The 26,169-nt window shown below is 43.6% G+C and overlaps 1 long non-coding RNA gene across 1 annotated transcript; it reads left to right on the top strand.

Annotated features, from left to right (window-relative positions):
• Window positions 1-1,884: 1,884 nt before the first annotated feature.
• Window positions 1,885-9,541, top strand: LOC115645097. The gene is made up of 3 exons (XR_003998645.1): window positions 1,885-1,962; window positions 6,820-6,888; window positions 8,739-9,541. It is a non-coding gene; the product is annotated as an uncharacterized LOC115645097 (long non-coding RNA).
• The last annotated feature ends 16,628 nt before the right edge of the window (window positions 9,542-26,169 follow it).

Genomic DNA, 26,169 nt, shown 5'->3' with positions numbered 1-26,169 from the left:
GAGGAAAAAACGGACTCTGAGTGCAAATGTATTTGCCAAACCTCCAGTAGTAGAAAGGTGAACAGTGGTAGGTAGGAACCAAACAAAATCTACTTTTTTAATGGCAGATTCATAACTTATTTTAGAGTAATGGGTAGACACAATGGCCTATTACTTTTTGCATTTGTATTAACATCTCCCTAACTTTTTTTTTTTGGCTGGGGAGGGGGACAGGGGAGTCAGTCATGCCAATATGTAATTACCCCTTATCAAAACAGAGTACAAAACTACCCATTGCCAAAAGACTTTGTGAAAGAGACAACGCGAAGAATTAAGTAAGGAGTGTGAAGATGATTGGTAGATATGGATGCTTTGGAAGTAACAAATTTGCCCTATGCAGTCCTCCATATTGACCCTCGCCCCCTGTGGTTATCTCTGTGCCCCTCCCTGGGCTCCAAATGCATGGCAAATGGGGAAAGGAAAACGGGGATTCAGAGGACATGCAGGGGAGTTCTATCTTGTACATCAGTGTTTCCCAAGCTTGGGACACCACTTATTTAGGGAAAGCCCCTGGCGGGCCGGGCCAGTCTGTTTACTTGCTATGTCCGCAGGTCTGGCCAACTGCGGCTCCCACTGGCTGCATTAGCTGCTCCAGGCCAATGGGAACTGCTGGAAGCAGCAGGGGCCGAGGGACATACTGGCTGCCACTTCCAGCAGCTCCCATTGGCCTGGAGCAGCGAACCACGGCCAGTGAGAGTTGTGATCGGCCAGACCTGAGGAAGCGGCAGATAAACAAACTGGCCCAGCCCTCCAGGGGCTTTCCCTAAACAAGCGGCGTCCCAAGTTTGGGAATCACTGTTGTACATGATTTCACTGTTTGCACTTGTTCATGCACTTTGGTTTTTGTTGATTTATTTTTCTAAAATTCTGTTGTTACTGCTGTTCTGGTGTGGTAATGACAGCTGTCCTGTGTGGCAATGGGTTAATGCTGTACTTTTTAAATGCATGCTTATTAATAAATATTTTTATTTTATCAAGAAAATTTATTGCTGTCTTCCAGTTCCATTACTCTTCAAATCCCTGATAACGGAAAAATCAGACAAGGTAAAACCAGCGCCCTTTTAATAGCACCAGCCTGGTCAAAACAAGTCTGGTTCCATATCTAGCTTGCCTTTCATCCCACACATCATTTAATCTAACACTGATAGCCAGCCTACTGACCCAAGACTCATGGAAGGTTCTTCATCCCAAACTCCCTGCACTAACATTGGCCCCAGCGATACAAATGGACTGCTCAGCCAAAGTGCAGGAACTAGTACCGAACAGCAGAAAGTCATCTACTAGGAAAAAAAAGCCATGCCTACAGAAGTGGAAGAGATTGCACCACAGGTGCATACAGCAGAGCTTCTCCTCTATCATATATCTTGGACTACCTTTTTGCCTTAAATAACTTGGATTTGTCTCTGAGTTCCATTAAAGTGCACTTAGCTGCTATTTCTACCCCACCCCCATTCCCCCAGAAGGATTTTCGGTATTTGCTCTCCCTACTACCTATTGATTTATTAAGGGCTTTCCCAGATGTCAGAGAATGCACTGCTGCATGAAATATGAACTTTATCTTCAAGTCCCTCGTGAAACCTCTTTGAGCCATTAGCCAAATGTTTCCTGTTACATTTGTCTGCGAAACGTGTCTTTTTAGTGGCAGTCATTTCAACTAGGAGGACAGCAGTGGTGAGCTTGAGCCGGGTTCGCACTGGTTCACAGGAACCGGTTGTTAAATTTAGCAGGCCTTTTAGAACCGGTTGTTCCAGGACAACCTGTTCTATAAGGGCTTCCTTTATTTAACAAAAGCTCCAGCCCAAGCTCACTTCCCCTCCTCTCCTGAGTGCTCCGCCCCCCTTCACCTTCCCCTCCCCCTCCTCCTCCCCTGCTTCCCGTGAATCAGATGTTCGTGGGAAGCCTGAACAAGCAGCAGGCAGGCAGGTAAGCTGGGGTATAGGGACAGGGGAGGTGCGGTTGGCTTAGTGGCTCCCTCCAGCACAGCCTCTGGTCCCAGAGAGTGGCTCCCCCTGGCCCCGGCCCGGTCCCAGCCGAGTGCCTGTGGCTCCCTCCGGCCTGGTTCCTAGTCCCAGCTGAGTGCCCTAGCCCCCTCCTGTCCCGGCTCCCGCCGAGCGCCCCCAGCTTTGGGCTCCAGCTCAGACTCCGTGGCGCTGGTGCTGGTCACAGCCCCTGTGGCTCCTGCCCAGCCCTGGTCTGGCCCCTGCAGATCTGGCCTGGCCCGGCTTGGGCCCCGCAGTGCCAGTGCTGATCTCGGCCGAGCGGCTCCAGGCAGCGCGGTAAGGAGGCAGGGAGCGGGTGTTGGAAGAGGGCAGGGGAGTTTGGAGGGTCATGGAGGGGTGAATAGGGGTGGGGCAGTCAGAGGGCAGGGAACAGAGAGATTGAATGGGGGTAAAGGTCCCGGGGGGGCAGTCAGGAAGGAGCAGGGGTTGGATGGGGTGGTCAGGGGACAGGAAGAAGGGGTGGTTGGATGAGGCAGGGGTCACTGGGGGCAATCAGGAATGAGAGGAGGGGTTGGATGGGGCAGCAGCGGGTGGTCAGGGAAGGGGGGTGGAGGGGACAGGGGTCCCCGAGGGTGTCAAAGAACATAGGGGGTTGGATGGGTCAGGAATCCGGGGGGGGCTGCCACACCCCCTTCGTGAGGTGAGGAGGAGGGAACCTGTTAATATTTTGGTAGCTCATCACTGGAGTACAGCAAGGTAGGGGTCTTAACAACTTGTCTCTCCTACCTGCCCATCATACTGTCTTCTACTTGGAAAAAGGTATCTCTTAGAATACTAAAGATCCTACTTTTAATAAAGTAGGGGTAGTCAATTATTTTTTTGTCAAGGTCCAAATTTCTTGGTCAAGGTATAATCAAGGTCCAGACTCGAGAAACATTTTCACACTGTAATAATAATAATAATTATAATAAGTAACAAGATTTCATGGTCCATTCAAAAGCATCTGGCAGTCTGGATTTGGTCCTCCGTCTGCCTATTGAGTACTTCTGAACTAAAGTAATTGCAGATTTATATATCAGTCAGGACATTTTAAGGTTTTTGTTTTTGTTTTTTTAACCATAAACCTCACCCCACCAGGGAGGAATCCTCTCCTTACACTTTAGACACTAGAGCTTTGGCTTCCTATCTAGAAAGAACCCAAATCCCTTAGAGCAGTAGTGGGCAACCTGTGGCCCGCATGTGGCCTATCAGGATAATCCGCTGGTGGGCCATGAGACAGTTTGTTTACATTGACTATCCTCAGGCACAGCCACCCACTGCTCCCAGTCAATGGGAGCTGCAGTAAGCGGCAGCCAGCATGTCCCTTCAGGTTACCTACCACTGCCTTAGAGCTTCCTCTAGTGGTTGGTTTCTTTCTTTTCAGAGAGAGTTGAAAGGAAGCAGAAATCTATACAGCTGCCACATGGGCTTCAGTTTATACCTTTCAGAGCAGGGGTTGGCAACCTATGGCATGCAAGCCAATTTTTAATGGCATGCTGGGGCCTGCCGGGACTCCAGTGTGCCTTTAAAAATACTGCTGATGCAGCAAGCTGCAGGGTCTGCTCTCCCAGGCCGGAGCCCCTCCCCTGCCTTCCCCCTTTCCCCTGGAGCCCTGCCGCCACGCACAGCGCTGTGGGGTCCGGGGCTTTGTGCTCCAGCGGGGCAGCGTTTGGCTCCATGGGGAGGGAAAGACGCTCCGCACTCATCTGGAGTCCCGCTGCCACGCACAGCCCCACTTTGCCCTTCAGAGCGCTGCGTGCGTGACGGCAGGGCTCCGGATCAGTGGGGAGCCTCATGGTAAGGGGTCTGGGTCCGGGGGGGATTGGATAAGAAGTGGGGGCAGTCAGGGGACAGGGATCAGGGTGGGTTAGATGGGGGGATCCTGGGGGGGGGGTTAGGGACGTGGGTCTCTGGAGGGGGCAGTCAGGGAGCAGGGGGGGTTGGATGGGGCATGGGAGTCCTGGGATCTGTTAGGGGACAGGGGGTGGATAGGAGTCAGAACAGTCAGGGGATAGGGAGCAAGGAGGGTCCTTGGGAGGCAATTAGGGTGGGGGGGTCTCTGGAGGGGATGGTCAGGGGACAAGGAGCTGGGGGGATTGGGAATTCAGGGGGGCTGTCAGGTGGTAGGGGTGTGGAGAGGGGTTGGGGCAGGCAGGGAGCGGGGGGGGGGTGGATGGGTCCGGAGTTCTGGGAGTCCTGTCGGGGGTGGGGAGCGGTTAAATAGGCATGGGAGTCCAGGGGGTTCTGTCTGGGTGCGGGGGTGTGGATAAGGGTTGGGGCAGTCAGGGGACAGGTAGGGGGTAGGATCCTAAGGGGGCAGTCAGGGGACAAGGGGCAGGGAAGCTTAGATACGGAGTGGGGTCCCAGGAGGGGGTAGTCGGGACAAGGAGTGGGGGGAGTTCTGGGGGGTCAGTCAGCTAGCTCTCTGCCCTGAGCCTGACCCCCTCCACACACCCACCCCCCACACACCCAGCCCTCTGCCCTGAGCCCTGCCCCCCCACACTCCCCCAGACCCCTGCCCTGAGCCCTGTACCACCCAGTCCTCTGTTGACTCCTTCACCCCCCTGCATGACCCCAGCCCTGACTCTGGCACCCCCACACATACCAAGCCCTCCTACTCTGACACTTGCACCCCCTCACATGTACGTAGCCCTCTACCCTGACCTTTGCACCTCCCACATACCCAGCCCCCACTCCACATCCCCTGCACCCTGCACATCCCCATCCCTACCCTGAGCACCAAATGGGAGCTCCTGCACCCCCACTCACATTCCCACTTGCACCCCTCACACCAAATGGGAGCTGGCCAGGTAAGTGCCCCCACACCCAAACCTCCTGCCCCAACCCTGAGCCCCCCCTCCCTCATTCTAGCTCCTGGCCAGACCCTTCACCCCCAGACCTGTGCTCGGTCCACTCCCACCCCCAGGTCAGTGCAGAGAGAGGAAGAGAATGGGCCAGAACCAGGGAGAAGGTAGGTACCCACTGTATGTGGGCAGGGCGGGGACCCCGAGCCGGGACCCCAGACCAGCAGTGGGCTGAGCGGATCTGGCAGTTGGGATCCCAGCTGGCAGGAGCTGACGGATGGAACTCCTGAGCAGCAGTGGGCTGAGCCGCTCAGCCTACTGCTGGTCTGGGGTCCCGGCTGCTAGCCCCGCACGGCCACTGCCGGTCTGAGGTTCTAGCAGCCAGACCCTTCCCAGCTGGGGTCCCGACCGCAGGCCCCACTCATCCCACTGCCAGCCTAGATGAACAGAACCCCAGACCAGCAGCGGACTGAGCAAGCCGGCGGTGTAAGATCAAAATTTTAATTTAATTTTAAATGAAGCTTCTTAAACATTTTGAAAACCTTGTTTCTTTTACAATACAACACTAGTTTAGTTATATAGACTTGTAGAGGGAGACCTTCTAAAAAACATTAAAATGTATTACCAGCATACAAAACCTTAAATTGGAGTGAATAAATGAAGACTCGGCACAGCACTTCTGAAAGATTGCTGACCTCTGTTTTACAGGCACTATGTTCTGGTTCAGGGTTGCCTGGGGGAAGGAGGGGGCGGGCGGGCAAGTGGGACAATTTAGCTTCACTCACTCCAGAGGCCCCGTAAAACTCTCGCGAGGCCCGGGCCCCTGGATCTTCTTCCACTCCGGGTCTTCGGCAGCAATTTGGCAGCGGGAGGGCCCTTCCACCCTGGGACCTGCCGCCGAAGACCCCAGACCCGCTGAATCCTCTGGGCGGCCCTGTTCTGGTTCATACCTCCAATGCAGATGTTGCCTTTGAACCTGTCAGTTTTCATCGGTCTTATACTGAGCTCATAAGCACCCACCTCCTGTAGGAAGTACTGCTTGTGAATCGCCTAAAGTGGAGTGCCCTTAGGGACATTACTTGAAGAAGGAGTGGTTACCTACCTTGTACACTAATTAGAGTTCTTCAAAATATCTGTCACAATACTCACCCTTCTCCTCCTCTGCTTCAGAATCTTGTCTTGCCAGGACTTTGTGGTAAAGAAGGAGCTGAGGATGGTTCATTCAAAACTGTCTTGTATGCTTTCTGTGTGTGGCATGAGGCTAGCGACGGTAAATGTGCAGAGTGAATGGGCACTACTACCAAAAGTGTCCAGTCAAAGGTACATGCAGAGCATGTGTGCCTGAAGTGAAGAACTCAAAGAACTCCAGTTACTGTACTGAGTAACCTTCCCTTCCATTAACTCAAATCAATCTGAACCCACAAGTCTAAAAAACTGATTATCTGTGATTTGATAAAAGAGAATTTTACAAAAAAATATAAAAACTATCTCACAGCATAGATCCCCATGGCTAACTTTGTAGTTGTTCATTAATTTCATTCCCTTTTCAGATCTCCTTTTTATTGGTCGGTTTTTCTCTTGTATATTCGCCTAATTTTTTTCTTGTACTTCTTCTATGCCTATGATGTCCACTAAAATCATCATTACTATTATGTCAACATTATATTTTAGGATTTTTTTTAAAGTGCTTTTTACATTTATCCTTGTAAATCTGCAGGTACAAATTGGCCACTTCCTAGAAAACTGAATATGTGACTGTTGGCCTCACAAGTGTTGAGCAACTTGCTGGATTAAATTTATACTTTTTGCTGGCCATTTTTATTCTGCACACCTTCCAAATATTCACAAATTTAATCCAGGACAAAATTTCACCATTTCCACTTTGTTGAAATGCCAGTGTTGTACCTTTTTTACATTGTAACAATTTACATTGTTACCCAGGATTTTTCATAAAAGGATGTTAACCATTTGGCAAATATTTCTGTTTTATTTTTCAGTATAACAGCCTCTTGTGGTTACATGACAGTTTTCTGACAATGAAAATCTGCCTTCTGATTTCACCAGAGGTGAGAAAAATAACCATACTTCTAAATAAGACAGCAAAAGCAGGACAATACCCCCCCCCCCGCCACCTCTTCTGCCTTTGCCTTGGTTGTGTAGGTGCTGAAATTACAACTTTTCCATCACATCGAAGTCAAGTTATATTGGCAATTAGAGCTCTGCAAGTAAAGATATCCAAAAATATTTTTTTTCTTTATTTAGAACTGAAGAACTTGAGATAACCAGCTTTGGCAAAAAATGTCTGTCCTCTGTCAGAGTTGTCCAACATTCAGCATACATTGAGAACACATCTTATTAGTGGCTTTTTTACAGACTGTAACAGACAAATCCAATGTCACTGAAAGGTTTATGTTTGGAAGGAAACACATTTTTCAAGTTCGACTGTAGATATAATAAATGAAATTCAACAAACCTCTTAAGAAGTTCTCAGAGGGTTGCCCATTTTCACAAACTCAGCAAAATTCTATCAAACCAACTGGTAGATTTCGACAGATACATTGTAGGAAAATAATTTTCTGGTATAGAAAATGTTCTTTCCTCAACATTTGTAGATGACTAAACACTTCACTGAAAACAAAACTAGTGAAATCATCCTGCATTTTTTTGACATCTTACTGTGCAATGTTAAGCAATTTTTCAATACAACTATGTGTTTGGGGATGGGGGCTCCAATTCCTTGAAAATAGGCATTTGCTCTGGGAGATGAAATTGCTATGTTAAAATTTTGAACAGCAGTTTCAGCTGAGCTGAGCAGATCACAGAGATATAAAAATGCAAAGTACATTATTCTTGAAAATTATTTAGTAGCTTTTGTGTAAGAAGGCACGAGCATTGTTGATCTTTTAGTAAATTTCTCCAAATATATGCACTTTCAATATGTTACAGTGGTTATCCAATATGATTAGATAATGAATAACTCTTTGCAGTTATAGGTGGCACCTGGGGAATCACAAATCATTTGAAAAACATTAATTCTCACAACACCGCTGAGATATGTTCAGTATTCATATTTTACAGTCAGGTAAATTGAGTCTTGAGCAGGTTAACTGATATTTGTCTGAAAGTACGTAAGAGACAAGAATACCACTCAGTAGTCCTGACATGTTCAACTGTACTAATCACTTGACAATGCTACTTGATTGTACACTTGTTTAATATGAGTATCCAGCAACCAATGTTAGTTGGCATATATCTAGGCTTGGCAGAATCTGACTTTCTTTTTTAAAAAATGTTAACTGGAAAATCAATGTTAATTTTTAAGCATTTTTTCTTTTTTCTTTTTTCAATTACATTTTTCAGTGTTTTGGGAAACTATGATGATCAGACAATTATTTAATGACAGTAGATACTGAGATTCAAAAAAGTAAAGTTTTGTAGCTATTAAAGCATAAATTGTCAACATCATATATCAAAATATACAAAGTAAATATCTATAAATCAAATGCTATTTAAGTTCTCAAGCGGCATTTTTCTTATTTGCCTATTTGTAACTTTTTATTATTATTGATGGAAATATAATTTTCATCAGTTTGTGTGTTGTGAAATCAATGTTTACCTACGTTTATAGATAAAAGCCTAATCCTTCCAAGTCTACGTTTTGGATTAAGGTCTACATTTTCAAGCATGCACTAGTGCATGTGCTCAGTCTTCATGCATTCATTAGTCAATGTGTGTGCAAGTCAGATCGTGTACGCCATGATTTATGTGCATATGTTGAATGCAGGATGCATGTACTTTTTGATGTAGTCACTTTTGAAAAATCTCGATTTAAAACACCTTAATTCCAGATACTCAAAGACTAAAATTGATAAGTGACCATATGTTTCTAAATCTTACTTTTTTTTTTTTTTTGAAGTATTTTGTCCCAGTTTCTGCAAACCCAAGTAGACTAGCCACAATGAAGAGCCACCGTCACCTGACCTAGTGAAAGCAACTGCAGCCTGAACACATTACACATGAAGGCCACCAATTTAGGCATGTTACCAGTTGTGTGTGTTGTTTGTTATATGATTTATTTTATTTGTATTACCATAGTGTGTAGGAGCTCTAGACACGTACCAGGATCCTATTGTGCTAGGTGCTGCACAAACAGAACAAAAGACTGTCCCTATTCCAAAGAGTTTGCAGGAAACAACAAATGGATACAGGTGGATGAGAAAGTACAAGCAAATAGTGAGAAAATGTTAGGTAGCATGATAGGCAGTGGTCTCTGCACCAAGCTAAGGGGAGTTAAAAGGTCACTTTGTATTTTGTCTTCTCAGTGAGATCCTGTGCAGAGAGAGAAGTGGAGACAGGAGGAGGGAAGGTTTTGAGAAGTGAGTCAAAGGCAGTGAAAGGCAACTGGTATTGAGTATGTGGGATTCAGTTAAATTGGAAAAGTACATTTTGTGCAGTGAGCAACCCAGCAACTCTTGTACAAGAGTCCACTCCCCATGTTTCAAGGAGTTGCTGTGTCTCTGGCAAGTAACAAGACTTTCAGACCCTGAGCAATGCCATTGTCCTCTGCAAGGAGCTACCAATCTAACCTGGGCTGACCTATGTGCCATTTTTATCTCCCCTATGCCAAACTGGAGCAAGAAATAGAGAAGGGGTACAGGAGCCTGTTTCTGGGAAGAGAATGTGTGACAGAGAATTTGGCAGGGAGAGGGGTAGGAAGCAGGGGAGATGAGAAGGAGGGAAGAGGGGTAAGGGTGGAGGGGTAAGATGAGAGAGAGGTGGACCAGACAGAGGAGAAAGACAACTCTTTCCTCCTGCCTCTGTTTTTTCACTTTGCAAATCTCATCACCCAAAATGTAGTTGGTATCAGACTCCCATTATGTTGTATGATTGGTTTAAAAAAGAATATAAAGTGCATAGTTACGTTATTGGAGACTGGGATACTGCCAATTGTGTGGGGAAAAAAATCAGTGGCAATATAGCTGCTTTTTCCTTTTGTATTATAGGAAAAAAATAGTGCTCTGTTAATAAACATATGAACAACTTTTACTGGTATCGCTACAGTTGCAAAATATGTTGATATTTTGTACACTCCTCCACAGTTCAGAATGACATGCTTCCCAAATGAATTTGAATTACCCCAGAGTCTACTGATGGCGGGGGGAAAATGCTGAACATTGCCAACAATCTTTCTAGACAGCTTCAAATGTAAGAACCAATGACCTGTCCAAATGATTACGAACAGATTTGCAGGACGTGAAGAAACTATCTGCAGATTTTTTTTTTTTTTTACTAAACATCTAAGGGTCATTCAAACTCCCTGCCACTAGTAAATATTCAAAATCAAGATTACCAAATTAACTGTCATTTTATTTGTGTGTACACATTAGCATCTAGGTAGCAAAAAAAAAATTAGTGTTTTGTTTTTGAAACAACCTCTTGCCTACTGAAATGTCATACATAGTGAGCAGGTAGCATTTTTGTGAGAAGAGGAAAATAGGGTGAAATGACGTGCTCTCTCTTCTAGAGGAAATGTTAAAAACTTTTACCAGCCACAGCAAAAAATACTTGGGGCTAAGTCTTTATTCTGCTCAAATGAAAGGGAACTTGTCATTGATTTCAGTCCATCTGTTTTGTTTTTATAATCTTTTTCTAGAGCAAAATGTCTCCTGTTTGTGGTGTAATGAAACAGTTTGTGTCAAGTTGTCAAACTGATTCATGGCAAAAAAATAATACTGCTATTAATGTCAAGGATTAATGTAAAAACGATATAAAATCTACTAGAATTCTTTGACGATATCAACAGGCATGTGGACCAAGGGGATCTAGTGGATATAGTGTATTGAGGCTTTCAGAAAGCCTTTGACAAGGTCCCTCACCAAAGGCTCTTAAGCAAAATAGCTGTCACGGGATAAGAGAGGAGGTGATCTCATGGATTGGTAACTGGTTAAAAGATAAAAAACAAAGGGTAGGAATAAATGGTCAGTTTTCAGAATGGAGAGAGGTGAATAGTAGTGTCCCCACAGGGGTCCATTCTGGGACCAGTCCTATTCAACATATTCATAAATTATCTGAAAAAAGGGGTAAACAGTCAGGTGGCAAAATTTGCAGATGATACAGAATTACTAAAGATTGTTAAGACCCCAGGTAGACTGTGAAGAGCTACTAAAGAATCTTTCAAAACTACGTGACTGGGCAACAAATGGCAGCTAAAATTTAATGTTGATAAATGCAAAGTAATGGACATTGGAAAACATAATCCCAACTATACATAAAAAATATGGGGTCTAAATTAGCTGTTACCACTCAAGAAAGAGATTTTGGAGTCATTGTGGTTAGTTCTCTGAAAACATCCACTCAATATGCAGCAGCAGTTAAAGTGAACAGAATGCTGGGATAATTAAGAAAGGGATAGATAATAGGACAGAAAATATCATGTTGCCTCTATATAAATCCATGGTACGCCCACATCTTGAATACTGGGTGCAGATGTGGTTCCCCATCTCAAAAAAAGATATATTGGAATTGGAAAAGGTTCAGAAAAGGACAACAAAAATTATTAGATGTATGGAACGGCTTCCATATGAGGAGAGATTAATAAGACTGAGACTTTTCTGCTTGTAAAATAGAGGGCTAAGGGGAGATATGATAGAGGTCCATAAAATCATGATTGGTGTAGATAAAGTAGATAAGGAAGTTTTGTTTACTACTTCTCATAACACTAGAACTAAGGGTAACCAAATGAAATTAATAGGCAGCAGGTTTAAAACGAATAAAAGGAAGTATTTCTTCACACAACACACAGTCAACCTGTAGAACTCCTTGATCAAGGATGTTGTGAAGGCCAAAACCATAATAAGGTTTAAAAAAGAGCTAGATAAATTCATGAAGGATAGGTCCATCAATAGCTATTAGCCAGGATTGGGCAGAAATGGTGTCCTTAGCCTCTGTTTGCCAGAAGGTGGGAATGAGCGACAGGGGATGGATCGCTTGATGATTACCTGTTCTGTTCATTCCCACTGAGTCACCTGGCACTGGAAGACCAGATACTGGGCTAGATGGATCTTTGGTCTGACCAAGTAGTGCCATTCTTATGTTCTTCTGTAAAAATGAAAAAAATCACACAATTAAAAACAAAAATTTGAACTTCTGAATCAAAATTGCAAAATGAAATTTGGAAATCTGAACCCTAATTACTGAAATTTTGAAATGAAAAATTTCAAAAATCAACATCTTTGTAAATTACAGTTTGTGGAAAATTTAGAAAATATTTGTTTTGTTCCAAATAAGAAGTGAAAAGAAATTTCAAAATGTCAAAATTTCCCTTGAACTTGAAATTATGAGTTTTGGCCAGCTCTACCAATGGGTCTATGTTCTTAATTTTTAAATAAATAAATGCTCTAGGAGAGTCAAAGGTGTTAACGTGACCCATTAACTGTATAATGTTAACTGTTTTAAACCAGATTCAGTGTTTTGGAGCATAGGGACCTGAGCCTGCTTAGTCCCATGGCACAAACACAAATAAAAATCCTTTTAACAATTTATTAAAAGTACAGAAAAAGAAAAGAAACAGTTAAAGCCTTTGAAATGTAAAGTATTAAGTAAGACTTTCATTTCAACACTGTCTTTTATTCCCTTTTCCTTTAGTTGTAGGAAGTCTCTAGAAGGGCCGAAGAACCGTCACCTCCCAGCCATGCATACGGGGGGTGGGGGGGAGGTGTGTGTGTGTTCATAGATTCTAGGGCTGGAAAGGTCCTTGAGAGGTCATGGAGTCCAGTCCCCTGCCCTCATGGTAGGACCAAATACTGTCTAGATCAGGGGTTGGCAAGCTATGGCACGTGAGCCAATTTTTAATGGCCCGCTGGAGCCTGCTGGGACTCCAGCATGCCATTAAAAATCCTGCCCAGCCTGGGACGCTCTCCTCTGCCCTCCACTTCCCCCACGGGGGCAGGGAGCAGAAGCATAGCCATGTGCACAGGGTGGGCAAATGGCCCCACTCTCCCGGAACGGCAAGCCGTGGGGTCCGCACTCCTGGGCCGGAGCGCTGGGCAGAGCACAGCAAGCTACCGCCCCTCCTCCTTCTCCCCTCCCCTGGAACCATGCCGCCACATGCAGCGCTCTGGGGGTCGGGGCTGCCCGCTCCCGAGGGCAGCGTTTCGCACTGCAGGGAGGCAGACAGGCTCCCCGCTCAACCAGAAGGGCGGGGCTGTGTGCTCCCGCGGAGCAGCGTATCTAGCTCTGTGTGGAGCCTCATGGTAAGGGGCCTAGGGCTGGGGGGGGGGTTGGATAAGGGGACAGGGAACAGGGTAGGTTGGATGAGGCATGGGAGTCCCAAGGTTTGCAGGAGGTGAATAGAGGTCAGGGGAGTCAGGGGACTGGGAGCAAGGAGGGACGAGGGGGTCTCTGAAGGGGGTGGTCAGGGGACAAGGAGTGGGCAGGGGGTTGTATGAGTTGGGAGTTCTAGGGGTCCTGTCAGGAGGCAGGAGTGTGTAAAGGGGTTGGGGGCAGGCAGGGAGTTGGGGGGGTTGGATGAGTCAGGAATTCTGGGGGTCCTGTCAGGGGGCAGGGAGTGGTTGGATAGGCATGGGAGTCCTGGGGGTCTGGCTGGGGACAGGGGTGTGGATAAGGGTCGGGGCAGTCAGGGGACAGGTAAGAGGTAGAGTCCAGTCTGGGGACAAGGAACAGGGAGGCTTAGATAGGAGGTGGGGTCCCAGGAGGGGGTAGTCAGGGGACAAGTAACAGCGGGGTTGGGAGTTATTAGGGGAGCAGTCATCCAGCACTATCCCCTGAGCCCTGAGCCCTGACCCCACACACACACCACACCCTCTGCCTTGAGCCCCGAACCACCCTCAGGCCCCTGCCCTGAGCCCTGTACCTTCCTCATACATACCCAACCCTCTGCTTGACTCCTTCATCCCCCACCCCGCAACCCTAGTCCTGACTCTGGCACCCCCACCCATACCCAGCACCCCCTCTGTCCTGACACCTACACCCCTTCACATACCCAGCCCCCAGCCCTGACTCCAGCTCTCTGCCCCCAGCCTTCTGAGTCCTGGCCACCAGCCCCGCACAGCCCGCTGCTGGTCCGGGGTTCTGGCTGATGGACCCTTGCCAGCTGGGGTCCCAGCCGCAGGCACTGCTCACCCCGGTGCTGACCTAGTTGAACAGAACCCCAGACCAGCAGTGGGCTGAGCGGGCCAGCAGCGTAAGATCAACATTTAAATTTCATTTTAAATGAAGCTTCTTAAACATTTTGAAAACCCTGTTTATTTTACAATACAACACTAGTTTAGTTATATAATATATAGACTTTTAGAGAGAGACCTTCTAAAAAACATTAAAATGTATTACCGGCATGTGAAACCTTAAATTAGAGTGAATAAATGAAGACCTGGCACACCGCTTCTGAAAGGTTGCTGACCCCTGGTCTAGATCATCCCTGATAGACATTTATTTAATACTCTTAAATATCTCCAGAGATGGAGATTCCGCAACCTCCCTAGGCAGTTTATTCCAGTGTTTAACCACCCTGACAGTTAGGAACTTTTTCCTAATGTCCAACCTAAACCTCCCTTGCTACAGTTTAACCCATTGCTTCATGCTCTATCCTTAGAGGCTAAAATGAACAAGTTTTCTCCCTCCTCCCTATGACATCCTTTTAGATACCTGAAAACTGCTATCATGTCCCCTCTCAGTCTTCTCTTTTCCAAACTAAACAAACCCAATACTTTCAGCCTTCCTTCTTAGGTCATGGTCTCTAGACCTTTAATCATTCTCTGGACCCTCTCCAATTTCTCCACATCTTTCTTGAAATGCAGGGCCCAGAACTGGACACAATATTTCAGCTGAGGCCTAACCAGTGCAAAGTAGAGCAGAAGGATGACTTCTCGTGTCTTGCTCATAACACACCTGTTAATGCATCCCAGAATCATGTTTGTTTGTTTGTTTTTTGCAACAGCATCACACTGATTCATATTTAGCTTGTTTTCCACTATAACCCCTAGATCCCTTTCTGCCATATTCATTCCTAGACAGTCTCTTCCCATTCTGTATGTGTGAAACTGATTGTTCCTTCCTAAGTGCATCACTTTGCATTTGTCTTTATTAAACTTCATCCTGTTTACCTCACAGCAGATGGTGGTAACTGTCCTTGGGGGGGAGGGGGAAGTTAGTTGAGATGGGCTGGAGCTGTTTTTAAAGTCTGATCCTGTTTCCTTGAAGACAAGACATATGCTCACAAAAGGGGAGGGAAAAGAATGAAGAATAGCTTCTGTGTCTAGTGCTAACTTTTATTTGCAAGCTTACTGTTGAAGAAACATAAGCGTAGCCAGTGGTCTTAACCACCACTCTGAGACCTGACAATCTTGTACTAGCATCGGACTATGTATATGTTATAGGCTTACAGCAATTTTGCAAAATAAATATTCTTAACTAGCTAAGCCAGACTTTCTTTAAACAGAAGTGAAAAGGGGAGAGAGCAGGAGAAAAGAAGAAATAAGCTGGGAAAGGAAAAGGACACAGTGGGTGTGGGGCATGACAACAAGAACAAAGGTCTCCCATCCCATGTGGTTTAGCCAAAATCAGTGAAGGTGGTGCCATCTGGATCCCTTTCTCTGGCCTGGTCTGGTCAGGAATTCTTTCAATATCAATGTGACAAAGTTGTCATGGTGGATCCTGGGTTCCCAGGAGCCAGTGAGGGTGGCAGCCATGACAGTGAAGTTGACTCCATCTCCCAGCCAACAGTTGTCAGACAGCTTGAATCTCCCTGACATAGTCTTTACCTTTGAGGACCCAAAAGGAGGTGATGAGTGGAACAGCCTATCACCCTATTATGTGGTTCTCCAAATAAGGCTTAATTTTAACCCATGAATATTGAGTTCTCAATTTCCAGTCCCACACTTCTCTTGTCTAATATTACCACCAACCTTGAATTATATCAGTAAGCCTTTTTGTATGGATTAATTCAGTCTTTCTGCATTCCTTGTGCACCTTTTCCCACCAACATTTCTTGTTATACACTATTGTGAAATTTTGTAAGCTTTTTCTAACTTTTCACAGTTCAGCTCACAATTATGGTAAATTTGTTGGCTCAATTATTACAACAGTCTATACGGCACAACTCCATTCTCTTCACCCCTTTTGAGGAAGTTTAAAAGGCTGTTACCTCCACCCCTTCTTACCTCTAACATCTCCTGGGAATGGAGTGTTCTCCCAAACTCTGCTTTAGAGTATTCAGAAGCCATTCTGTGTTCCACTTGATGTTGCTTGCTTCTAGATATGCCATATTTGTTAGAACAAACCAAGGGCTAATCTTTGTTGTTCCTCTAAAAGTGGGTTCCTTTGCTGGACCATGGTGAGGGAATATAGGTGCAATTGCTCTGAACTGTCCACTTTCAGAACATACTACATATATAGTACTGTGGGCTGAGGGAAGGTAGTTAGCCATGTCTGATGGCTGAAGGTGTAAAAGCAACACTGTATATTCTATTGGAATCTATATGACTACCCAGTATGTCTAGTCTGTCTCTGAGAGTTGTTGTTTAATTCTGCACCATATACAGTGAGTTTATCTCTACATCTTGTATGTTTTGGTCAAAAATTGAACTTAAAATAGAAACCAGTGTACATGTATTGGCTATTTGTGCTTCAAGTTAAGAGGATATTTTAATACAATTTACTGTGGAAGTTAGTATGGAAAATGTAATCTCCCAGTAGACTCTGGATCTCTTTTTGGAAAGAGTGTTCCCTGAAAGTATTTAACTAAATTAAGAAGCAATTAGAGGTGCCACCTCCATCCCTCATCTCAGTTGTTCTAGTGCCACTAAAGGCTCTTTTCGCTAAGATAGAGTAGACTCAGAAATGTTCAAGATCACTTGACTTGCAAACGGTTCTTTATCAGAGCTTTGCATCTATCAAGAAGCTATTATAACGTAGTAGAGTAGTCCATTTTTCCAAGATTTTCTTTCTAATCCCTGCATTTTAACCCCAGTGCTGAGAGAGAATTAGGTATCCAGGTAGGGAATGAGGAAAACAAAGTCAACTTCACTCTGGATGACCTGCTGATACTGAGAGCTTGCCACATCCTAGAGGCTCTACAACTAATAAAGGACTTTTGGTCAGTGTAGAGTATATGCCATCAATATAGACATGTCACAAACACTGGCTCTTAATAACACTTGATTGTAAGAACTAATGGAAAAAACTGTATTTCAGGTGACTGAACTCCTGTCAAAAATATGTTAGGATGATATTGATCTAGATTCATGCGGGCATTCCTAGAGCAAGGGAGGTACCCCTTTTGAAGGTACTGTTAATGATTTAATGATGGGATGCTGCTATTTTCAATTTTGGAAGCAAATAGATGCAATACATATGCTTCATGGTATTTGCTTACAATGTGCTGATGCATATAATACAAAACCTTAACTTTGATTCCATATTTTTTATGAAATGAACTAATAAGAGAGTTCTTGCTGAGGTTAGAGATAAGGTTTTGCTTTACACCATGGATTAGCTGCATGCTGGGTATGCAGTGGATTGGGGGGTATGTTCTGGAGGAACAGATGAAGTTTCTGTTGTGTGTCCTTATTAGCATTCTGTGTGATATTTGCACTGAATACTGAAGACTTCCCCTTACTTGGTATTTCCTTGATTTGGACTTAACAGTGTTCTAATTAATAGTGTTAGGTAATATTAATAGGGGGTTGCTGCCACCATTTGTACTGATGTTGTTTCTCTCTTTTAATATAATATATAAGATACATGCTCTAAAGCAGTTTGTGCAGTAATTTGTTATATGTTCAATAAGTGTAATTGCTTCAGCAGTTTATTTCACACGAGCTTGTAGTGGAAATGAAAATGATCAGCTGTTACTAATTCACCTCTATGCTTCCACACTTTCTGAAAATAAGATCTTGAAACAAGATGGCCTCTTTCATACCACGAGGGTTTGAGGGCTTGCAGGATGATGCTTCTAAACAGCCCATGGATAAGTGCTGGAGGCCAAATTTCTGACTTTTATATAACCCTTCTGGTTGGCCTGGTGCTTGCAGGCCCTACCGATTAGCTCACACTCCCTAGATTGAGACTGATTGGCAGAGGGGAGCTTGGACAGGATTCAGAAGGGGTCATGGAGGCTGAGTCACCCCTGGAAGTAAAAACAAACACATTCAGTGCATGCTCGAAGGGGGGGGGGTCTCAGAAGATATTGAGAGGTGTGATTTCTGGACCCAGATCAGTGCTGATTGGTCAAGGGGAGAGGAGGCACTACTGCCAGAGGGCCCAACTGCACCACCCAGTGCATGCCTGGGAGCAGGACTTGTGTCGCACCCTTAGCACTGGTCAAGGGTTGGCATTAAGAGGGATGAGAACAGAATTTGACAGGTTGTGTGAAAAATTGAGACAACTCATGTACTCCTAAACTACTGATCAGCTCAAGAATGATGACCCCTGTTTAAAGGTAAATCTCTGGTGGCATAGAGCTGTGCTAGGGGTCTCTTATGCTACACTCCCTACTGTCAAGGTAGTAGTGGGAAGAGGGCATACCTGAGATATCTCTATAGTGTGTCAGTTATTGACTGGTTTTGGTCCCATGCGGTCATTACAACCTAGCAAAAGCTGGAAGAGGCCTTAAGATGCTTAACACTGTATGATAGGGGGCTGGACATGCACAGACAGAAACTTGGTTAAGGGTACTGCAAAGGTGAGCATTAAATCCTCTTTGTATGGCAACCCCTGATTTGTACTTTATGGAGATTAAACCAGATATTCATTTATGGCTAGAATGTCTGTGGGCCTGTTCCTGTGAAATACTTGGCGCTCTTGCCTGCAACAGCACCATTCTTCAGATAGTTGATTTACTAATAAGTGGATCCCCGATCATTCATTTCACTACATAGACTCTAAGGCTAGACTAGTGACTGGGGTTTAGCTCTATTTCCTTCTTGGTTAGCTAGATTGAAATGTTCCTCTCGCATACTAACTTCTTGGGCCATGCCCAGGAGATAGGGCTTGGATCTATATGCAAAATTCTAAATGAATTTCCTGTGCATTTTTGTTTACTTTTTTTTTTTTAAAGAAATCTTGACCATATGTAGCTACATTCATCTTTTATATAACTCCGCTGAGAGCAAGTAGGGAAGTATTTGTCCCATTGCATATAGTATTTTCCATTCCTACTTTTGACATTAATATATTAAATGTGCATTTATAATCATATTTTTAAATATACTACCAAATGCATAGGATTTATAACATGCTAAAGTAACATTGTTTTTGGAATCCCTGCATTTCCAGACAATTTCTCTGTAAACTTTCAAAGAAGTGTTTGGTATATTGGTTGCTTAATTATTCAATGAATTTTGTATATCAAAATAGAAAACATCAATGTTTGCTTTTAATATACCACATATATGATCTTTCCAGAAAGGCTCCTGAATTACACTTTTCTGCCTCATGGAAGTACTTCCTCTGAACACTTTCAATTTATTAAAAATAGAAGATATCATTAATGATAAATAGTAGTTAACTGTGTACTTTAACTCCCCGTATTATCCTGGATCCTTCCTTACAAGCCTAATGTGTGACGTGTCCACTAAGGACAAGACAGGCAGACAGTCACTCACAAACACTGTGGGTTGTCATGTCTCTAGGAGGAAAGTACAAACAGTACAGTGTGTGTTCTTATCCTCAGCACTCCATCAATATCAATCTACAGTGGCTTTGTTTTAGAGTCAGAAACTAATTGTAGCATATAGTAAGTTACCCTGACGCAAAGTCTTTGACTTTTTTTTTTCTCTTCTCATTCAATTAAATGGCAATAGTCACCTAAAGAACAATAACCACAATGGAAACAAAAATAATTTGCAACTCTATCCATTGACTGTATGTGCACATTCTGTCATGAGCATGGGTATGCATTCCTTTCTCAAATAGAATTATGTTCTTCACCGTTAAAGCAGTCAGTGCTACGTAGAAATGGTGTTGAGGCTGCTGTATGTATCACATTCATTTTAATTGCTACATGTTGATCATGACATTAAATGGGAACAGAGATACAGTCTCAATTTTTTGTAGCTTTGACTGGCATAGAAAATACTTACAGTAAGGTAATAAATGTCAGCTAATATGACTGAAAGAGAAAAGAATGCTTTGGTCCATACCTAACCCATCTGTGACCAATTGTAGGTGTCTTCAGATATCCTGGCTGGCTGACCAGTAACTTGGGAATTTGAGACTAGTAATTACAGGTTTGTTCTTCTAGCAAATGTCATAGTTACGTTTATTTACTTTAGATAATTTTCCAAGTGTGTCTGCCATATGGGATTTAGAGCCCTACTGCTTAAACTGTGGTTCTCATGAAGTAGTGGCAATAATTAAGGTTAGAAACAGCAAGCCATTGAGTTGAAAAGTTGGGTCACTCACCCACAATAAATATGCTTAAGTATGTTTTGTGTTTAGTTATTGATTTACTTCTCCATCGCCTCTGAGTGCTAGTGATTTGTGCAGAATTGCTCAGATTAGAAAAGTTCCATTTTAAATTTAGTATGTGATTTAGATGAAGCCATTCATTCAATTTGGTTAACCTGTCACTATCATACCCCTCATATTTTAAAAAAGCTGTCTACTGTAATGCAATCTCCATCTGATTATCCCCTCCACCCCCCTCAGGTGAATACCAATCCAGCAAAAGTTTTGAAGCAAAAGCTTGATGATGGGTCTATAGAGGTGAATTCAAACATTGAAGAGATCTGTTTATAGTAAAGATAAGTGGATAATGAAAAAACCTTTTAGAATTAGTTTGCAGCTAATTTTGTGAAGTCCTCATCAAAGACAGGAATTTTCAGGGCCCTCTTCTATCTTGAAAGCAAAGCTAAATGAAAACTTCAGAGAGATTTATGACTAAAGCTTAGATCAATACATTTTAAATCATTAAAACATACTAGATAGTTTATTGATATAATTAGGCACAGTTTAATTTTGCATCCTATCACAATTCACTCATCCTTCCCTTTCATCACATTACATCATATTCCAAGATGAGAGAGGCTATATTGTTTAAAAAGATGTAGAAGAATATTACCATAGTAATAAGTATACAACAAACCAAGCAAGGAAATATACTGTACATTATATGGACATTTACTCATTTATGTGGATTCTCAGCATATTGTGGGACATACCTGTACAACAGATATGTCATTACGTGCCTGGGTTTAATATTCCTGTCACATGACAGAGGTAAATGTGCAACGGTTACTCTGTTGGAACACCTGTTCTTTGTTAATAAAGTACAATGTTATGTCTATGTCCCAATGACTCAGACATGATCTTTCTTAGAGTCTGAAATGGTCATTTTAAAATGAAAAAAAGGTTTAGGATATTACTTTTCAAAAGACAGAGTAAAATGCAGCCACATTTTGAAAATTTAACAGCTAATCTAAAAATAAGGCAAATGCTCATCGTTTCCTAGGGAAACACTGATTTTTATTTATTTATTTATTTAAATCAGCATGACCCAGAAAGAGTGACCTATTGTGAAAAGCAGCATACCAATAGGGTAGATTATACAGGTCACCACAGTACTTCTTTCCAGATGTCATCTTCTGCAGCAGGCTGGTCTCATTCTTCCTCTGCAGGGACCCCAACTCAGTCTCAATATATGCAGCCCTTCCAAAGGTTGCAACACTTTGTTTGGCCAATCCATGCAACACCCACAGTTCTTGAAACATGCAAGGCTCATTTCTGCTCTCCACTGGCACTGTCTCCTCTCACTTTCTTATAGGTTCTGAATGCTGATAAAAGGACTGGTCCAGGCCCATTCCTGGGTACAAGGAAAGCTAATGTGAACTTTTGAAATAACATCTCAACCTTCAGAAATGCCTGATTCTCCACATTCACCCCAGACAACAGCAAAGTAAACTCAAAGTGTTCGCAGAAGAATTCTGCACTTCCTCAATAGACCATGTTGAAGAAAGTAAATTGTAAACCCAGTGCACTCAGTAAAAAGGCACTGTGTAAACATTAACTAATCAATCTTTACAGTACCCTTCTGAGGAAGTTAAATACTGTTATCAGTAGAGTTGGGTGAATACCTAAATAAAATACTGAAACAAACAAGCAAAACAGCTGAGTATTTCCAAGCATTTAAGTACTGCATTTGCTTAAGGTATCTTCACACCCCTTGTATTTGCTGACCATGAAAATGTTAGCAGACAAGTTTCCCGGAAAAAGCGTTTGCTGAAATAACATTGTAATTTTCTTTTCATAAATATTTTCTTAATATTGAAAAACTCACAAATATGCATATTTTGTATCAGAAACTTAATTGCAAAAGTTATGCCCTTCCAGTTAAGGGACAGAAACAGTATCATTTGGCCAATGTATCCAATTAGAATTAACTAGCATTGCTTAAATTTCAAATATCCAGTTCTTGCAACAAACTGCTTCTGAAAAATCTTCTATAGATTAAGAATTATTCAGTGAATAATTTTGCATAAGAAATACAAGGAAACTGTAAGCTTTGCATGGACAATTTGCAGATAGAAATGTGTTCTTGTAATTATTTCCCCAACTTTACTGATGAGCAAGTCACTTTGTCTCTGTTTCATTTTCTCCAAGTTCACAGAGGGAGACTGGTAGAGATCCAACTAGAATGTGGGTGTGTCTAGTTCTTGTACTGTGCTCTGACCCTTAGACAACACAGTCATTATAACTTAGGACTTAGTACCCGGGAGAGGGGCACAGACCAGATATTTTGTTTGTTTTTATGGAATCTGTAATAGAAATTTTCTTTGCTATTCAGAGCCAAGGGAACCACGGGTGTGAAGAAACTGATTAAAATGACTTTGATAATATGGCTGAGGTCGCAACACTTTTTTATTTTTATTTTCAGCCCCTATGATAGTATAAATGAAGACTTGGGAAATATAAAATTTATGCCAGGATGAGACAAATTTTAAAATCTGGCTTTTTCACATGATGAAAGATCATAGAAACAATAAATTCTGCAAACTGTCTTGCAAGAGAGTCCTCCTTAAAGCATATATTTCTACTCAAGGCAATTGTTTCTAGATTTACATTTGAGAAACAATAAAAAAAATCATTTTATATGGAAACTACTGTTGTTTTTTTTAAGGGGAAGGGAAACTGAGCACTGAACTGCATTTTCTATTCATCTATTACACAATGATACTCTGTCTTACAGGATACTTCTTGTTCACTTACATCTCTTTTAATTGCTACGTTGGCATGTGGGGTTTGTAACTAAAATAAATATTAAAAAAGGGACATTGCTAGCTTCTAAAAATTGTGCTAATACTCTCCCGTAGGCCTTCATTATACCTCATAACTTCATGTTATGCTATACTATGGCATAATTAGAAAATGTCAGTACTTGGAGCTCTTGACTACTTGGTTTCTTGGGGATGAGAAAGCAGCACAGTAAATGACCTAACTAGGGACTGAACCTAAGCCCCTTGGCTGCTGTCCAGTTTGCAGATGAGATATTAAAGGCTTTTGGTTGTTTTGGGTCTTGTTTAATTTTTTTTTCTAATGCTATCAACCTATGGCTAAAATCTCATGGTCTTTACAAGCTCCGTATGCAAAATTCATTTCATGCTACTGTGAAAGTAGAATAAATTATATTGTGAAAATAGAAAGGATTAAAGAAATGCTGTCTGTACCTTTAAGCAAAACTATTGGAATGCTGCAATCCAGGTGTCAGGAATACAGACATTCACATAGAACAATTGCACCATTTAAGGGCAATTGGTGAAGTATTAGCCTTAGATCAATAAGAGTTAGTAAGGAAATAGGATATGCATGCTATGCCCCTGGTGAATTTTACTGTTTTGCTTTCTTTGTCCCTTTGTCTAATTCCTGCTCTTTTATCTGTATAAATAAGGCCTGGTCTACACTATGCGTTTAAACTGATTTTAGCAGCGTTAAACCGATTTAACATTGTACCCGTCCACACTACGAGGCCCTTTATATCGATATAAAGGGCTCTTTATATCGGTTTCTGTACTCCTCCCCGACAAGAGGAGTAGCGCTAAAATCGGTATTACCATATCGGATTAGGGTTAGTGTGGCTGCAAATCGACGGTATTGGCCTCCGGGTGCTATCCCACAGTGCACCACTGTGACCACTCTGGACAGCAATCTCAGCTCGGATGCAGTGGGCAGGTAAACAGGAAAAGCCCAGCGAAATTTTAATTTTCATTTCCTGTTTGCCTAGCGTGGAGCTCTGATCAGCACGGGTGGCAATGCAGTCCCAGATCCAAAAAGAGCTCCAGCATGGACCATACGGGAGATACTGAATCTGATCGCTGTATGGGGAAACAAATCTGTTCTATCAGAGCTCAATTACAGAAGACAAAATGCCAAAGCGTTTGAAAAAAAAATCTACAGGCTACACAGTGCTGTGTGACAAGCCTAACAGGAAGCCAGAGACTCAAATGGACGCTCATGGAGGGAGGGAGGGGGTACTGAGGACTCCAGCTATCCCACAGTCCACAGCAGTCTCCGAAAATTATTTGCATTCTTGGCTGAGCTACCAATGCCTGTAGGTTCAAACACATTGTCCGGCGTGGTTCAGGGAATAGCTCGTCAATTTACTCCCTCCCCCCACCACGTGAAAGAAAAGGGAAAGAAATCGTTTCTTGACTTTTTTCAATGTCACCCTATGTCTACTGAATGCTGCTGGTAGACGCGATGTTGCAGCAGTGAAGAGCAGTATCTGCTCCTCTCCCCTCCCTGGTGGCAGACGGTACAATATGATTGATATCTGTCATCACTATCAGCCCGTGAGTGCTCCTGGCTTGCCTCAGGTGAGGTCGGCTGGGGGCGCCTGGGTAAAAATAGGAATGATTCCTGGTCATTCCCAGTAGATGGGACAGAACGGCTGGTAACCGTCTTCATCATAGCAACTGGATGCTGAGCTTCAATCAGCCCCCTCCCTTTCATGTGAAAAGAAAAGATTCTGTACTGCCTGGACTATCATAACAGTGGGATGCTGGGCTCCTCTCTCCCACACTGCTTAATGTCCTGCCTGGACTATCATAGCACCGGGAGGCTGCCTCCCCCTCATTTTATGTCACTAAAAACTCAGTGTTTCTTATTCTTGCATTCTTTATTACTTCATGACACAAATGGGGGGGACACTGCCACAGTAGCCCAGGAAGGTTGGGGGAGGAGGGAAGCAACGGGTGGGGTTGTTGTAGGGGCACCCCCTGTGAATGGCATGTAGCTCATCATTTCTGCGGGATCTGACACAGAGCAGCTGTGCTCTCTGATACACTGCTTCTCTAGTACATTTGCCCCATATTCTAGGCAGGACTGACTCTATTTTTAGAAACCATAAAGGAGGGATTGACTTGGAGAGTCATTCCCAGTTTTACTTTTGCGCCCCCAGCCGATCTCAGCCAGGGGCACCCGTGATAGCAGCAGACAGCACAGAAGGACAGATAACCATCATCTCATTGCCAAATTACACTGGCAGCAGATGGTACAGAATGACTGGTATCCATCTCTGCTATCATGCAAAAGCAAATGAATGCTGCTGTGTAGCGCTGGAGTATCGCCTCTGTCCGCGGCATCCAGTAAACATCCGGTGACCTGTAAAAAAAAAAAAATGCTGAACGGGCTCCATGGTTGCCGTGCTATGGCATCTGCCAGGGCAATCCAAGGAAAAAGGGTGTGAAATGATTGTCTGCCATTGCTTTCCCGGAGAAAGGAATGACTGACGACATTTACCCAGAACCACCCGCGACAATGATTTTTGCCCCATCAGCCACTGGACTCTCAACCCAGAATTCTAAGGGGCGGGGGAGACTGCGGGAACTATGGGATAGCTATGGAATAGCTACCCACAGTGCAACGCTCCGGAAATCGACGCTAGCCTCGGACCATGGATGCACACCACCGAATTAATGTGCTTAGTGTGGTCGCGTGCACTCGACTTTATACAATCTGTTTTATAAAACAGGTTTATGTAAAATCAGAATAATCCCATAGTGTAGATGTACCCTAAGACTGTTTGGGTCTTGTATGGCCACTCACATTGTCTGGGTGTTATTGGCGGAGCGCTGCGCTAATAAAACAGAGTGGTCTGACAAATTGTGAGTCCTAATTCTAACTTTGACAATTTGGAGGTTCCACTGAGATGGCAACCGTCTTCACTGGGGCTGTGTGATTCCTGACCATTTTAGTAGAATGACCGTGGCAGCCAGCACCTGGGCATTTGGCCCGAGCGGTCCTCCACTAGAGCAGAAAGGCGCACAGCCACAGTGAGGTCTACGCCATCAAACCTGTTGGTTCCCACTCTGTTCTGGTAGGGATCCCAGGATCTG

This window comes from Gopherus evgoodei, chromosome 2 (genome assembly GCF_007399415.2).
Source record: "Gopherus evgoodei ecotype Sinaloan lineage chromosome 2, rGopEvg1_v1.p, whole genome shotgun sequence".
NCBI lineage: Eukaryota > Metazoa > Chordata > Testudines > Testudinidae > Gopherus > Gopherus evgoodei.
Note: the sequence above shows the minus strand (reverse complement) of the source record. Positions and strands in the feature narration are given on the sequence as shown.